Source organism: Pseudochaenichthys georgianus, chromosome 23 (genome assembly GCF_902827115.2).
Source record: "Pseudochaenichthys georgianus chromosome 23, fPseGeo1.2, whole genome shotgun sequence".
Lineage (NCBI taxonomy): Eukaryota > Metazoa > Chordata > Actinopteri > Perciformes > Channichthyidae > Pseudochaenichthys > Pseudochaenichthys georgianus.
The window spans coordinates 1,497,767-1,516,506 of record NC_047525.1 but is presented as its reverse complement, the minus strand read 5'-3'; the positions used below and the strand labels follow the sequence as shown (position 1 = coordinate 1,516,506).

General features: G+C 40.1%; 1 protein-coding gene across 1 annotated transcript in view; it reads left to right on the top strand.

Moving 5' to 3' along the window:
* The window catches only part of ca10a (carbonic anhydrase Xa), a 439,876-nt gene that overhangs the window by 34,977 nt on the left and 386,159 nt on the right, over positions 1-18,740 (top strand). The window lies entirely within an intron of this gene.

Genomic DNA, 18,740 nt, shown 5'->3' with positions numbered 1-18,740 from the left:
GTACTGTAACTCGACACGCTCAGACCTGCACGGTGCCCGAGCACGAGGAAAACATCTGGAATCAGACCTGCACTGTGCCAGAGCACGAGGAAAACATCTGGAATCAGACCTGCACTGTGCCAGAGCACGAGGAAAACATCTGGAACATTGCAGCAGAAATCAGAGATGACTGAAGGTTATTTATTTACATTCAGCTGTTCTCCCTTGCCAACATGTAGTCATGCTTGCCGACCTTGAGACCTCAGAAATCGGGAGCATTTCAAAACCACCGCGCGGTGGGGGGGGTGCTACTAGTGGATCATCGCCGGAGCTGTATTAGATTAACATGCTTATTGTAGTGCCTGTAGCACCACAGGAAAGGAGGAGCAGAGGGTCGGGTTGTCCATTCTTGTTCTGTTTTCTGTGACTCTGCCTCACCCTCTCAGACTTTGAGTTGCGCGCGCTGCTAAAGAGACGCGCAACCTTGGAAACCAAACAATGGTGTAGCTGTATTAAAGTCCGAGTGGAAACAGTCGTGAGTAAATCTGATTTTGTCAGAAATTGGGAGAAATGCGGGAGAAATATGACCCGGGAGGAAACCGGGAGAGGGCAGTGACATCGGGAGGGTTGGCAAGTAGGCATGTCGTGCAGAATGACCCAGACTCACAGCAGATCTGCTAAAGACAGTGAATAGTCCATTCACTTCTGTTTGTTAATATTTCTCAGAGATCAGTTGGTAGCTCTTAACTCTCCAGAAGGAAGACATAGATGAAGTTATTAAAGGGCTGCTTGGTAACTGTAATAACCATGATGGAACGATGACATCGTATTTCAGTGGCGAACCGTGTATATCACAGCTGGACCTTCTGTAGACCCCCCCCCCATCATAATGTCCATATTTTCACTGAATCGTTAAAAACAATAAAAGTGTTCACCACTGTCATATTTACATCCTGTACCAGTTTGAGGAAGGTTATAGTCTCCAAAGTAAGACATGATGTCAGTATCAGACAACATTGTATTCTCTTCAGTGAACACATGCTTCATCAATGTAAACATGTGTTTCATTGCACTTGCCTTTTTGCCTTTATCAAAACTGTTCAACTTCAGCCAAGAGAAATAGCATGTTTAGTAGCTGCTTGAAAAGGTCATTGGGTTATAGTTTCATCATGTACTCTACTACTTGTATGTTTATATTGGACACATCTACATGGCACTATTCATATCTGAAGGCAACATGCAGCTGTGCATCCATTAGTAAGACAGCATGCTTGTTTTTTTCAAAAATTCAGTGTCTTGGAAATAATTGAACATCAAACAGGTGTTAACTGATTAGCATTTTTAAGAGGCATATTTTTAAAAGCAAGTGTTAATTTTGAGTGCACATTTGTATTCTATGTGGGCATGTAGACTTCAATGCTGCCTTGAACCTTTGGTGACCCTTCCTTAAAGTGAGAATTACTCAAAACCCAATGTTGGGCAAAGAGGATGCATTAATAAGGTGGTGTGAACATGAGCAGCCATTACTGCTCAGTGTTAACCCCGGAGACCTTCAATGAAAGAAAACACATCCCTCTTCAGTCTTTATCGTTCTTACTGGAATACTCATTCTGAGCAGCTTCAAGTGGACCAATATATTGGAAACATATATTGTAGGGACTAGTGCTGGGGGGAAACGATTATTTCGAAAACGATTAATCGGGCGATTATTTGATCGATTAGTCGACTAATCTAACGATTATTTTTCTGTTGTTCAATTCATAAAAAACGTAATGTAAACATTTTTTTTTTCACAATACTGTGTCTCAGGGGGTCTTAATATTTAACAAACTATTAATGTGTTATACCAGATTAACGGGAATAATCTCAGCTAACTGCCGATACAAACCATGTTTACCAAAACAAAACACAAGTCTCATAAGAAGCATCTAAATGACCCATGAGCGAAAAATGCTAACGGACATTGGCACAGAACTCAAGATAAAAGTACCCTTATTACTCATCGTAGCTGCACATACAAGATATCCGATTAAAGCTGAGACTCCACAGATTATGTAGGTATATAGTATCATCACTGAGTGATCCGGACTCGCGGCAGGGGAAGCAAACACAGACATCACAACACGTACCTTTACGTAGCTTCTAGGGAGATCGTCTCACCACCGTAGCTGTCAATCTGATCAAAAGACGTGTTCAATGGCATTAAAATGAGAAAAAACGCGGCTGAATCGGTTAATCCATAGGTTTTTAACGTCTATGTATAAAAAAATGATTGAATTTATAATCCATAATTCCATTTTTATGTAAAAATCGGAGAGCAAATGCTAGCTGCTAATGGTAGCCACCAGAGCTAGCTGCCGCTTTAAATGTTCCAACATAGCCGTTGTGCTTGTGTGATATGCCAACTCCATTTGGCAAAGACTGCAAATGACAATATCTTTGCGTTTTGGACTAACTTTAAAATATTCCCATGCTTTTGAAGACCTAGGGCGAGATGTTTTCGTTTGAGGGCTTCGTGCGCAATCCTGTGAGGAGGAGGTGGTAGCCGTTTCAGTCTCCATTGTGTTTGAAGTGCGATTGCGAACTGCTTGTTGCTTTGTTTACACACCCACGTGTGTAGCGACGCGTCGACGCGGAAATATGTCGTCGACGATATTTTGAAGTCGACGCGTCGCTCCAGCACTAGTAGGGACATACCTATACAAAACATGTCTGTGAAGTTTTTTGCTTGAAATCCCAAACAGATCACCCGTTGTAGCCATGCCTCATACTGCTCATACCCCTCTTTTGCAGCCCTGTTAGAGAAACGCGGATTTTGGGTCCTTACATTTTTATTTCTGAAACAGTATGGAGCTCAAATACTTTTTCTCTGGCGGGTTTATCACAATGTGAGTTCCTTTTTGTATTTCCTGCTTATTAAACACGTGTGCTCTCCAGTACGGGTTACAGAGTGCTAGCGAGGCTTGCTAATGTAAACAAAGACAAGATTACGTCCAAAATACGTCAGGCATTGTTTCTGATAGCAACTTTCTGTGAGTCCGCCACCGATTTGTCGTAATATCGGCAGCAAATCTGTATTCCGCTCGTTGTTCACCCGTTTAAAAAATATTTGGGAACGGAGGAAAAGAGAGAGGGTTTTATTTTCTGAGGCTGCGTGAGTTCCCAGACGCACCGCGGACACATTTATGTATAAAAGACATCACAAAGTGCATTGTGCATGATAGGTCCCCTTTAAGATACAAGAGCAAATGTAGCTGGCAGACATGTCTAACAGGAAGTAACCCTGGGTTACGCCACGTTGCATGAATCAGCTGGTGAATCTGAACAATTTCATTTACAGCCAAAAGTGAAGATTCACGATTCAAAGGTTTTAAGAACTGCAGCCTCCCATGCTCCTCCAACAGAGCAAACATACCATTTACTTAAGATATCCTCCTGGGACCCGAGGAAAAAAAGTGTCTTCATATTTCTTTCTTTTTGTAATTTCCTACCTATTTAGGGTTAAAAAAACATCTTGCAATTTAGACTTTTTTTATTTTTATTTTAAAATGTTACAGTATGTCCACTGTAGAGGACGTCGGGACCATATTAGTTTGAAAAGACAGCCAAAATTAACAGATGGACTATGTAACGCATTATGGTTATAGAGTGATATTAACCCTCTGGAGTCTAAGGGTATTTTCTCGATATTTAGATGTTTTCTTAAATCACCTTTTAAATGTATTTCTTCTAACATGGCACCCCATGTGTTACATATCAACATGTTCAGGACAATCTCTGGTATTGCTATATATGCAAATTACTCACCTTAGAGCAAAAGCTTAACATTTGACGTCCGATTTTCGGAAAATCTTCAAAACTCTTGTGAAAACACTAATTTACTCATGTGATCGAATTGTTTTGGTGTTTTAGATTTGGTTACCAAAGTCCTAGGATTACAAAAGTAGTGAAATATTTGAATTACACTGTATATAAATGTGTTATTCATGTCTAAAATGAAAAAAAATGTATTCGAATTTTGAGTAAAACAGGTGTTTATCACTCTACTTTCACCACAGCAGGGACTGAGATACATCAGGACTGAATAATGACTTCATATTACATACTAAGGTTCATGTGATGTGTACAAATACTAATTGAGCATTCAACCTTTTTTTTTCAACCAACAATTTATTATAAATATGTTTTTTTCAACCAACTATTTATATAAATATAAGAAACTGGAAAATCTAACTATTTACAAAATTGAACATCAGAACTTTCAACCAACTATTCATTATAAATGTCAAGACAGTGTCAAGGTCTTTGTCTGTCTTCCAAGACAGTGGGTCTGGCTGCTGTGTAGGTGAGGGTGATGGTGCATGGGCTGCTGTGTGGGTGGGGTGTACAAGTGCTATACGAGACCTCCACGAGACCTCCTTGCTGGCTGGGTTGAAGGTGATGGCTGTGGTGGAGCCTTTGTGCTGAGGTGTATCTTGACCTGGTGGCAGCCGCAGATGGAGGTGGAGGCAGCTGTAGTGATGCTGGTCTGCTGGTCCTTGGTGGTGATGGCTCTAGTGAAGGCCCTTGAGCCACAGTAGATCTTGACCTGGGGGCTGCTGGATAAACGCCGCCTGTGGGCCACTAGGCCCAGACAGCTGTGAAACATCTCTGTAAAACAAATACAAATGTAGGACAATAATTACAACTAATTTCATTGAAATAAATATCAAGTAAAATGTTGCTCAAGCACAAATAACAATGCACACATAAAAAGAAAGTTTGGGAGGTTGGAAAAGGAGTCTCTCTCGATCTCTCTCTCACACACACACACACACACACACACACACACACACACACACACACACACACACACACACACACACACACACACACACACACACACACACACACACACACACACACACACACACACACACACACACACACACACACACACACACACACACACACACACACACACCTGATTACAAAGTCTCATCTGTACAGGACGGTAAAATAATAACAGGCACACATAAATAAATCTATGACAGTCTCATCTGTACAGAACAGTATGTTAAAATAATCGATGGCAAAAACATGTCACTGTAAATGTCTCCGTTGTGGGACGAATAAATGATTACTTTAATCATCTACACATGTAATCTCACTTTTACACACCAAAATAACGTTAACAGAGTCAACGTTTGCTAATGGAGAGTCCCAAGAAAAAGTTCATGACTATCGATAAAAAATATATATCAATAAACCTATTGTTCATTTTCGCGGTATTCCCCACACATTGCCAGTACACTATTACTGTAATATTTACACTTACCCATGTCCAAATGGATCCATGTTGTTGTCTTTGTGTTCTTCTTCTTCAGAAGAGTCGAAGACTTCAGGTTCTGAACATCTGAGGCTCTATCTTCACTGCTGCTAGCGAAGAAAATCTCTAGCGAAGTCGGCAACTGTAACGTCGGCAACAACGTCTCTCTCTCACCCATCACAGACGTAAACTGATGGGAGATGTGGTTTATGGTTTTTTTACTTGGTGGGTAGGCCCTTAGTGATTTCTCGATGTCCATTGGTCATTTCAGACCGTGATGTCTGCCGGCCGGGATTTCCTTGACGGACACACAAATCCACCAATCCCACACAGTGTAAAGTCAAGCTGCTTTGAGCGGCCATATTGGCTGCTGTGCCATGGTTACAGTCTCACAGGAGATACCGCTGGAAAGCTACTCTTCCAGCGATTCCGCGGATATCTGAATCATATTTCTACTCCTTATAATCGAAAATATATGATTAATTACGTAAAATTATGCGCACCTGGACGCGCCGGCGCGTCCACCGACTCCAAAGGGTAATGCATTCACCTTTATTTAAAACATGAATAAGTAATTGATCTGGACATTGCTGTTTATTTGGTCAATACAAAACTAGCTTGTTCTTTGGTGAATCTTTCCAGATCTTCAAAGACTTTGTAGTCGATGTAGTGCGAAAGTACCTCATTGACTCCAGTCAGCACGGGCTGTAGGTCATCTTGACTAGTTTCATGGATGTGGTCTCCATTTGACCTGCTCATAGAAACAAAGCTTGCATTCCTGAGGCAACTCTCATGTGTCATGGCTCCACTTAAAATAAAAACAACAATAAGACATACGTGCTACTCTTGGCCCACAGGGGGCCATGTCTTTCCAGCTCGTCCCTATCTGTCTCTCTGTCTGTATCTGTGCGCTCATGGAGCCTCCTGCATCTCCCCCCCTTCTTCTTGACCCTCTTCTATCCCAGGTGTGAAAGCCTCATCTCTCTCATCATCTGAGTGCTCAACATCTGAATCTCCCTGAACTTTCTGGTACAGAAAATGTCTGCTTCAGTTCCGTCTCCTGCAACAATATTGAGTCATAAAGTCCATGAAGACGGTCCTGACGTCCACTAGAATGGACATGTATAAAAGGGCTGTTATTTGAAAACTTTAATTATTTAATTGCTTTCAGAACTAATTATATAGTTCCTCACATGATAATAAACAAGAATATATATGATTTTCATGGTAAAAATGACAATTATTCAACAATATTTGACTTATCCTCCAATTAATACAATTAATTAATTAATTAATACAATTTTGTTTTTTCGTATGCCAGCCATGTTGGATGAAAAGAAAGAGGAACTTCCCAGAATGCAATTTTAACCAATGACATATTACTGGATAGACCAGGATGTCCTCTGTACAGCACATCAGGGATTGGTAGAGTAGCTCAAAAGAGTAAAAGGAGATGCATGTTAACAAAATGTCCACTACAGTGGACATTTTCAATGGGCTGGGTCCCAGGAGGATATAAACAAATAAATAGACTTAAAATGAAGGAATAATTTCTATGTACATGCAAAATAGAATGAGCAAATACAAATATAAAACGAAATAGCATACAGTGGAATAACATGCTACTTATTGTAATATCATATTCATGTTGACTTTTGTGGAAATTGATGTGAGATATTGTACCAAAGAACTGTGATACATGTAAAAGGGCAGAAAGTCTTGTTGCACTTTCCAGACATTAAAAGAGGTCTGTTGAGTTCCCTGGTAATTATCAAATAGTAGCAGTTAAGTGAATACTGTTCAAGCAATACCTGTGTTTGTGTTTTATACTGATTTCTCTGTTTTGATCCTTTCATAAATGTGAGGACTAAAATGGCGAGAGACAAAGGGCTGTAAAAAATGAGTTTTATTGCAGTGGGGGAGGTCGAGGTATGCAGCACAGGGTGTGTGGTGTGGGGAGAGGAAATTCTGTTTGAGATCTCTGGCAGGCCAGGTTTTTAGGAAATCTATGTATCTTGAATAAGTATGTGTGAGTTTATACATTCCTGTGTGTTAATAGTTGAAGGAACAAAAGGTACATTTTTCCTCTCCAATATAGAGAGGTTTTTTTATAGATTTCTGAAACAATGTTCCCTTTTTTGTTAGAAATAGATGAGCACAATAGTTTTTTCTTTGACTTTTTACCTGTTTATCAAAAGAGTGTTTTAAGCTATTTGTGAAGAAGGAAGATGCAGAATTAAGGGTGATTTCTGTTTGGAGTGTAAAGATTATCCCTGATAATGTTTTCTGGGTTAAACCATCGATAAGTTTTACAAATGGGGAGGGACATTTTCCTTGAGTTTTAATGGGGTGCCTTCCCAACACCTGTGGCTTTCAAAGCTGCCAGGCGCTGATTTCCCTGTGAGATAGCGTTTTGGTATCTCCCCAATGAAACGCCACCCCTTCTTTGTATTAGGGAAATGTTTTTCTGGTGGTTCTCCCTCTCTTCATACGCTGTCAAGACGAATAGGATGTCCGCAGTGCGTGAATAAGGGCGGGAGTACTCCACACATTGCTTATATGACTCTTTGAATTGTATAAGTAATGTATTATATTATATCGTATTGCATTATACTACTTTGTTTAATTAAAACGGATTATTGTTTAACTGGTATCCTGTTGTCTTCTAATTCCTTCCCTGTTATGATTTCAAGCAGGACTCGTCAAAACAACACGCGGTGAGGAGTTGGGTTGTAAAAACCCCCACCTCGCAACACTTTAAACATATGAATGATAAACATATTGCAGTGGTGACACTTCGCAGAGCTCAGGAGTTGAGTGTTATGATAGAGAACACTGACCCTGAGTCTGCTGCTGCTCTCTAAATGTTCGTATGTGGAGACTCCATGCTGAATTATGATCTCGGGTACGGAGAGGTATTCAGACCTCAGGGTGCGTTCCAGTTGAAATATCCCATTGGAAACTCTAATAATCCCACCTCCCAGTACGACTGGAACACACCATTTGCTCTGCAGTCAGCAGCATTGCATTCACTGTGAATAAAGCCTAACTAATGATGCAGAGAGAATACATATTGATTTGACATATTATTATTGAACCAGTCTACAGTGACTGGTGTTGAACAATACAGGTGTGCATTGGAGTTTCACTTATGTGTGATATGCACCCAAGTTAAAGTTATTTATTAAACAAAAATACTGTGTTTGCTTTTAATTAAAGTTTTAAGCTGAAAAGGCATTTGTAAACTTTCTGTAAGACTAAAATATAACAGGACTCATTGTTTATTCTAAATATATTGTTGTTCTTTTCTAATATTAGTTGTTCTGTTCTCTTACAAAATACACTTAAGTAAAAACATCTTATTCATATTTATTTTCATTTGTATTTATTTGCATAGCATTTGAAATTGAGGGAATCCAAAAGACAAGTAAAGTAATCAGGTTACAAAACGTTCATGTAATCGTTTATTTAGCAGGGACAATGCACAGTAATGAACACTTAAAACAGGCTAACTTCACTAGCAAGTGGGCCAAATAGGAACATCACTGGGGGTGTGGGCCACACAATACTTTGTCAAGGAATCACTACAAATAACTCTTGCTTACAGTATGTTAATATATACTAATACATTACATGAACTAGTCAAGTGCATCCCTTTTTTTAACTTTAATTGTATCAACAGAAATCATACAGAAAGCAACCAGTCCATACAAAAGTAGGAAATCTTCGGTTACAAGGCTTGACACAAAAGTGCAAAATGTTGCATCTTTAAAACTAAGGAGACATGAGGTTTTCCCCCAACAGTTCCATGTCCACTGATGTACAAAACAAGATGAATATAATAAAACCGTATTCATCACATTAACAGTAAGTAGCCCTGTGTATAATATCCTCAACACTTCCAAGCATACATAAGGTGCATTGAAGAAGTCCATAACATGTAATACTAAATGCAAATAGAACATAGTAAAACAATAGCCATCAGAATCACAATAACATTCATATCTTGGAAACATTTTTACATTTTTCAACAGTAAGTAGGCGTGTTTGAATGACTATAAAATGAATGACCATTAAAACAGATCTGCATACATACCATGCATCAGACTTCTGTCATGTGTAGCCTGTTTGAGTCAGTGAGCGAAATTACACTTGCACTTTTCTTTTCCTTATACATGTGATGTTTTGGTGTTGTTTTGTTTCTTTCCGTTAACCGTCAAGTGGGAAATAAGTATGTTTGTGTGTGTGTTTCTCTTAGTATCCTAAGATACTGTTATGTTTGGCTGTGAAAAAAATAAAAATAAATAATTATTATTATTATGAAGGGCAGACCATCTATTTGTATTTATTAGTTTTTTTTAGAAAGGGGCAGGTCACATACGATGTTATTCTTCTCCCTGCTCCTTTTCGCTCAATGGTGGAGTCATGTTTTGTGGCAATTGTTGTACATTTGGTTTTGCATACCATGAGCGGGACAAATAAAAATGAAATGAAATGAAATTAAACACTGCCTTGATTGAGCTATTTCAGCAGTTTGGCTCATAAGTGGTAAGAGCAATCCTGAGACACTCACGCAACTTCTCATTGGTCAAGGAGCAACGTGCCCTTGTTTTGATGGCATTCATATGAGAAAAGCTAGACTCACAAGTATAGGTAGATCCAAACATTGTCAGCAAGGCCACCTTCCTCATTGTTGGCCACTTGACTCCGTTCAAAGGATGCTAGCAGTCCCTGTACTTGCCTTCTCCGTTCCTCTGAGGCCACGAGAACACTGGCAGAAAACGAGCCGTGATTTGAGTTGTAGTGTCGCTTTACGTTGTATTCTTTCATCACGGATATGCTTTCGTTGCACAATAAACACACCGGTTTATTACTTGTTGCGGCTGGCAAAGTAAATACATATTTGTCCGTCCATTCATTCTGGAATTGGCGATTTTCCGAATCAACTTTACGTTTCTTGGGCTTGGAGAGAGACATCTTGAAGCTGTTGTTAACTAAAGTACTTACTCTGTGGCCCGCGAACCTAGTGTGTAACGTGAGTTTGACTGAGCCAATGACAAGTGCGGACACAGTGCGTTTTTTTTTAATGAGCAGAGCGCGGCAGGCAAAATAACGGATTCAAAATAATTCAAATGAATGGAAAAACCAGCGTTTTCGCCGCATCGTCGGATTTAGTGTGATTACACATATGCCATTTCGATTTGTGGGCCAGAAAAGAGTTCTGAAGGGCCTGATTCGGCCCGTGGGCCGCTAGTTGAATAGGCCTGACTTAAAACATTCAAATGTATCAAGCGTAACAGTGCCAGATTTAGCTTTGAGCTCATTTCCATCCGCAGTCCCTCACATAAAACATATAAGAAAATACATGATATGCAAAAAGTGCAAAAGAGCAAGAGCAGCATACACAAGTATTTATGACATGGTGATACAATATAACAGCAACGACATATAAAGTGCAAGAGAAGATACAAGAGCTGCCTAAAGTGCAAGAGGAGATGCCCCTGTGTTAAAGTGCATTTAGCGATGATTACACGTCTGTTTGTTTCTCATCCATTCTTTGAGTTGACCTTTGAAGCTATTGAGAGTGGACAGTCCCGTATCTCATTTGGGAGGCTGTTCCAGAATGAGCTGCCTTTAATTAGAGGACATTTTGTCCAAAAGTGGTCCGTCTGCGGTGGACTTCACAGTCTCCTCTGGTTTCTGACCTAGTGCAGCTTTGTGGATGAATTCCCCTAAGGGAGGGGGACTAGTTATATTTCTGCTCCGTTTAAAAACACATTGGATCCTTCGATTTTGACTGGTCGTTTACTGAACATCATGCATACTGTTTTTTTTTACGTTTAACTGAAAGCAAATGTTGTTCAGCCAGTGTTGAACCTTGTCCAAAGCATTTGAGAGACAGGATGAGATGATTTTAGTGTTTTTCCTATGTACAAAGATGACCGCATCATTGGCATACATTTGCACATTCAACTCAGGACATACATTCGGCAAGTCATTAATGTACAGTGAAAAAAGTAACGGTCCAAGAATGGAACCTTGTGGAACCCCAACAGGGTTCACAATAGTGTTGCACGGTGTACCGATACTTGAAAGGTACCGCGATACCCTGCCGTTAAAAACGGTACGATTCCTCCGTTTCATTAGTATCGGTACTTTAAGAATGACGGGGAAAAGTACTCCCGTGAAAAAGCGCCGTTTTTCCATATAATAATAATAATAATCACCATCTGCCCCTTATATAGACCACCCTCGGAAGCCAGCCTCTTCGACCTAGGACCAGAGATGCGGGAATGGCTACACGACACCGAGTTGGACATCTAACGTTATACGAAAGAAGAAGCGCCGTTTTTAATAAGAGCCGTGTGTGTTCAGCGCTCTGCTTCCACTCCCTGCACTGCAGCCGTGCCTGCAGTCCCGCTCCTCTCAAGCAAGCTCTAAGTCCCTCCCCTCTCTCGTGCACGTGGCCACGTGCGAGCTGCCAGAGCATGTGAGAAAACGAGAAGCATGGCTGCAAAGTGGGAGTGCAACTGCCGCTGCGCCTCGGCTTGTTGACAAAAAAGACGCCAGAAGTCTGTGAACGGGCCGTTCGGGGGTTCAGAGCAGAGCTCCCTGTCGGAGCGGCAGAGCGTGATGTGCACTGAAAAGTTTTTCTGTCGCAATATTATCGTTGAGCAAACTTAACTAGCAAACTAGCATCACTATCTGCTAACGTTAGCTTTAGCCTTCGTTTTCTATTAGTTTTTTTTTCATAGGCTATAAACGGAGGTGGTATAAGTATATATCTTGTACTTGAGTAAAAGTATAAGTACCCAGGTCTTGTACTTGAGTTAAAGTAGAAGTACCAGAATGTAGGAATAATCCTGAAATCAAAATGTTCCTCAAATAAAAGTACAAAAGTATTCTCATCAAAATATAGTTAAAGTAGCGACAGTAAAAGTAGAAGTACTCAGGTCTTGTACTAGAAGCACCAGAGTGTAGGAATACTCTGTTACAGTAAAAGTACTGCATTCAAAATGTTCCTCAAGTAAAAGTATTAAAGTAGCGACAGTAAAAGTAGTCATGGTGCAGATTGGTCCATTTCAGAATAATATATATGATATGTTTTATAATGATTGATCATGAAAGTGTTCTCAAAGCTGGTAAAGGTGCAGCTAGTTTGAAGTACTTTGTAGACTGCAGGGTAGCTGGTGGATTTACTCCAGGTGGAACTAAAGTCTGATTCAACACTTGGTTAGATTTCACATCATTCATCCAGATCTGTGAAGTAACTAAAGGGATTCAATACATGTAGTGGAGTTGAAGTACACCATGTACCTCTGAACTGTAGTGGATTAGAAGTACACCATGTACCTCTGAACTGTAGTGGAGTAAAAGTACACCATGTACCTCTGAACTGTAGTGGAGTAAAAGTACACCATGTACCTCTGAACTGTAGTGGATTAGAAGTACAAAGTAGCAAAAGAAACATTGAAATACTTAAATAAAGTACAAGTATCTCAAAATTGTACCTTGAGTTTATGAACTTAGTTACTTTACACCAGTGGCTATAAAGATAGAAAGACTAAGCCTTGCACAGAGGCATGAAAATACATTTTCAAAATGCTCAACAGTGCTGCCAAAATGTTAAACTGACTGCTACACAATTAAAATAAATGCTTTTATATATATTTATATTAGATGTGACTCTTTGGCGTTTCTGTTCTTAGTAACACTGCTGCTTTAGTTGTTCTGACTGCTAAAATCATCTGTTATTCCTAATTTTAAAGCCGATATTCCATATTTCCATTTTTTTAAGAAAAGTATCGAAAAAGAATCGGAATCGCAATTCTTGACTTGGTATCGGTATCGAAACCAAAATGTTGGTATCGTGACAACACTAGTTCACAAGGTAGGGGGATTTGGCTCCGTGGACCAAAACACACTGTTTTCTGTTCGATAAGTAAAACTTAAACCAATGTATTGAAACTGCCGAAACATGAGTCAGCTTTGTAAGGAGTACTTGGTGGTCAACAGCGTCAAAAGCCTTCCTGAGAGCAAGGAAGACAGCACCTACATATGGGCTCGTGTCCAACATACATGTAACCTTTTCCACAAAGACACAGTTGCTGTCTCAGTGGGGCGGTGAGCACGGAAACCAAACTGCATTGGGTGGAGTGGAGCGAAACCTTTGACTAAATGTTTGGTGATTAGTTTTGACACCCATTTCTCAGCTACCTTAGAGACACAGGGGAGGATGCTGATTGGTCTATAATTGGACATCATTGCCTTATCCCCAGATTTAAAGATCGGGGTCACCGTGGCCACCTTCCAGGATAATTGAACTTCTCTCGTGCTGATAGATTGATTCACTAGCATAGTAATTGGTTTTATTAGACCGTCAATATTTGTCTTTGATAATTCAATTTCATTGGTGTTGAAATCATCTGCATCCCTAGACATAGAACCTCTTAACCCTGAGATTATATATATATATTGGGATACTTAGATTAACTAGTAGTGGCAATTTAATATATCTCAACAGTAAACCTCACAACCCTTAGTTGTTTTCAGTAGATTTGTCTCAAGTGTAGGTCTTTGTAGTGTTGAGATCTTCATAGTATGTTGAATACTTAAAACGAAAGTTAATTATAATCAATTATATTCTTGTATAACCCACAATGAAAATGCTTCATATGTTATGTTTTTCTATATTTACAGTATAAACAAAGCACAAGTGGTTTGTTAAATTGAGTGTGTAAGGCCTATAATGGTTTATGGGTGTCACTGATAAGGAGAGACATGTGCTTCCCTCTTCCCTCACAGCAGTACACAGGGAGGGGGAAATAAACTGAGGCCCCAAAAAGGTGTTTTTGCCATAGCCGAGAATAATGTTTTAGTTCTGCACACACGAGGTCATGAACGTTTGTTACATAAGCCTGGGAAGGTGTGTCTTATGACATAGCCATAGAATATGAGGAATCACAAACTGAATTGGGTAATAAATGTAAAGCTGTGAATTAAAGTTTCATATTAGAACATGATCACAGCATGATAGTTTTAGTATGATTATAATGTTGTAACAAGAGAAGGTAAAAACCCTGTATAAGTGTGGACCTATTTTTCTTCAAATAAACTGATCCCACCTTTTGGATTGGGACAACTTAAAAGACATCTGCGCTCTCCTCTCCTGCTTCAAAGGTAAGATTGCACCCTGCCACACTCACTCTTAGGCAGGGCCACACCTCATTTACTGATATCAAAATCCTTTGGGATCGCTTAAACAGATTTTAAGAGAGTTGTCTGAATTGAAACAGCAGTTAATTGAACATGGCTCTTCAGGGAGTTAATAGAGGTGAGATCTTGCTGACCTTGGTGGATCTGAGCCAAGCAGTAAACTTACCAGAGGTTGCGCTAGACTTTTTCGCTGCCCGTCATTTTGACGGACAGGATCGTAAAACTTCTGTCAAAATCCAGAATTACCCGTCGGCTTTTACACAACTCCGATGAGGGGGGGGGAAAAGCATGCTCGTGAACTGTGTAGTGGCAATTTCTTATGTTACCTTATATGGTAAAACCAAATGCTTCTAAAAGCATTTTCTAACACAACTGTACCATTTCCTGATATGTGCTGTTTTCTCTGCATACTCTAATGAGGGTTTTTATTCCCAAGCGCTTCAAGGCCACAGAGCTGATTTGGCAGACTATGTTGAGACTACTCCTCTTCACACAAACTTTGAACTCCCATAACAATATGAGACCGTGTGAAAGCAGATTTCTGAGGAAACTCTGTCTGCCCGCCCTTTCTTGTATATAAGCTTTGCTATTTTGTGACTATTGCGCACACTCCTGCAGACTATCCTATACTCTGTGAGACCTGTGTCTTTGAATATATTCAAATAAATAACCAGAAAGACAACTCTGTTTGCACCATTTATTGTTTGATCATTCTGACTCGTGTATCTCCACAGTATTGACTGGGTCTAAGATTTCCATAACAACTGTCAACGGGGGGGGGGGGGGGGGCAGTTCGCGGCACCTCGCGGGAGCGTGCACAGCGTAAAGCCAAAACTCACAGACATTTCAATGATTTGTACGGCACAGTTAGGTTTGGAAATGGTATAATTTCCTTTTTGGAGGGCATGCATAACACGGCATACCAGCCATAAGCAGCCTCGCCGCGGGGAAACTTTGGCGCTGTTCCGAGTTTGTTCTAATATGTCAAAATGACGGACTGCTTTCAGATTTGTCCGTCATTGTTAAAAAAAATCCGTCATCGACGGAAAATATTCGGTTAACGCGACCTCTGAAACTTACATAGACTCAATAACTTCTGTTAGGTTAATTAGTAGGTCAGAGTAATTTCCCGGAATACATGATCAGCTCCTCCCGACTCTAACAGTAGTGCATTAGTAATTGTAATGGAAGACATTTTTAGAGTAACCCTCCAAACCCTGTCTGCACATATGAGCCTTTCATATTGCAGGTTTTGCAACAACCTTTGCTCATTTCAGAGTGATAATAAAACGTCTTAGAGCAGCAGTCTATTACAACAAATATAATCTTACTTACCTTTATCTACTGTTCATCAATTATAATAATAATAATAATGCATTACATTTTTTTATTAGAGCACTTTTACAGGTGCGCTTTACCAACCCAGTCTCACAAAAAAACGTGTAATAACTACGTTGGTCCACAACGTAGGACGTAGTATTTCTACAAAAACGCCTCTGAAATTGTAAAATCCCTACGTTTTTTTTCACCATTCATTCCAATGGCTGGCGTCTATGTCACGTGATCTTCACATTTCTCCTTGCAGAAAAAAACAACATGGCCGAACTTCGTTTTATTCTCGGTATAAAATGCCTATTTTAAAGTTAGTTTGGCCATTAAAATGCGTTTTGATGTCATTTGATGCGAGAAATATGAGTTGTTATTTCAGATTATGTGTGCAGTTGATGCACATGATCTTTAGTTTGCTAGTTATTACGAAGATTACTTCAGGAAATTGTGTCGATACAACGTTTTCATTGTTACCAAGGTGGTTGCTAGGGACGCTGCTATCGATATTATTTCTGTTATGTTGTGTAACTGTTTAATGGTGTTTGCTACCCCCTTCCCCGTCAATGTATAGTGTTGGCCCACAGCGCAAACTTATTAGTTTAACAAAATCTGCATCTAAAATTGTGGCATAGATACGTTATTTTCCCCTGTGCAATTCCAGTCTCACATCTCACATCACATCGTCATTAACAAATACCGGAAACAGACCGAAAACACTTTATTCCGAGTGTGCTTGCTTCTCTCTTTGAAAGTCATCACATAACGGCACTGTAATACACGGTTCGGCTGCATTACATATTACATATCTGCCGTAGTTCGGTATTTATAGAGCCCTGATGAGAAGACAAACATGAGGAACTGAAAACGTGACATGGATCATAAATATATCAGCCATTGAACAACATCTTACATTTCTTTTCACACAATACGTCTCCTTGCAGTATCAACACTATACGGGGTGGACCCGTTCAAATCCAGTTTTGGACAGTCTGCCGTGGTTCCATCCCATTTCAAGTGCTCTTCGAGGCTCTGCACACTCTCCAATCACAGAGCTTGAGGACTATCACAGGGTTTGTCAAGCGAAGCGGAGAGAATACTTACTTCCGGGTGTAATATTCTGTAAAGCAAATGAGCTGCTCCGACCCTCGGTCCTGACGGACTCCAACTTGTGTTTATTAATCAAATAAATAAACACAAGGATAATGATGTGTTATTGTTGAGTAAATGGAGAATTGCACAGAGGAAAATAACGTATGCCACAATTTTAGATACGGATTTTGTTAAACTAATATGTTTGCGCTGTGGACCAACACTATACATTGACGGGGAAGGGGGTAGCAAACACCATTAAACAGTTACACAACATAACAGAAATAATATCGATAGCAGCGTCCCTAGCAACCACCTTGGTAACAATGAAAACGTTGTATCGACACAATTTCCTGAAGTAATCTTCGTAATAACTAGCAAACTAAAGATCATGTGCATCAACTGCACACATAATCTGAAATAACAACTCATATTTCTCGCATCAAATGACATCAAAACGCATCAAAACGCATTTTAATGGCCAAACTAACTTTAAAATAGGCATTTTATACCGAGAATAAAACGAAGTTCGGCCATGTTGTTTTTTTCTGCAAGGAGAAATGTGAAGATCACGTGACATAGACGCCAGCCATTGGAATGAATGGTGAAAAAAAACGTAGGGATTTTACAATTTCAGAGGCGTTTTTGTAGAAATACTACGTCCTACGTTGTGGACCAACGTAGTTATTACACGTTTTTTTGTGAGACTGGGTTGGCTTTACACGTACACATTACTCATATTAGACATGTAAGAGCCATTACTGTGGACATTACCCACAGGAGCAAATGCGGGTAGAGTGTCTTGTCCAAGGACACAATGGCCTGACGCAGTGGCGGCCGAGGCGGGTTTCGAACTGGAGTTCACCAACGCCCCTTGATCTGATGATCAACGCTCTGTGCCAAAACCGCCATTATACCATTATAATGATTTCATAGGAATGATCCGCGCTGCCACAGCTAGTTTCTACACATTTCATCATCTGTTATAGGGGTATAGTGAAGTCACATATTTTCCATTGGCAGCCAAAAATAATAATGTAGAAATGGAATTGATTCTGGCTCGCTGTGCGGGGGTGCAGGAGGTGTCTGAGCCTCCTCACCTGTACTGGCTCTCTCTCCGCCCTGACGCTCTCTCGGTGGAGGTCACACACTGCATCTTAAGACGTTTGCTCCTCAAGGTTAGTAAAGCAAACGTAATCCCGCTCTCAGGCCTGTGTCACGGCGGCTGACCTTTGGAATATTGCTTATCCTTCCTGAGCTCTCTCAATTAGCTTTTAATTTGGGAAAGGTCACAGATAACCACTTCTCTCCTCCTCCTCCTCCTCCTCCTCCTCCTCCTCCTCCTCCTCCTCCTCCTCCTCCTCCGTGTCATCGGTTTCTCTCTCACTGTGCTTCAGTCTGCAAACGGCACCTTTCCTCCATGTCACTGTTACTGAGGCGCGCAGGACATGCACGTGTTTTGTTAATTATTTTAAAACTGAACTTTTACTCTGCAGTGCAACTATTTACAGTTCCTGCTAAACCTGATTCAAACCCATGATACCATCAGAGGAACAAGCAGAATGGACGAGCACCAACAGCTAATAATCTGCCGTTATAATGCTTCATATTATTCAACAATTAAACAATTCTCCTGTTACATTATTTATTTGCTTCTTGGATTGAATAATAGTCTGATTATCGACACTCGTTCATTTGTACGGGGCAGTTTGTGTTTTATCACATTTTGTCAACACGTTCCGCATAATTGTATTAGTTTAGTTAGTTCACGTTAGTTACAAATACAAATAAGACATATAAGTACACGTCCATGGTTAAA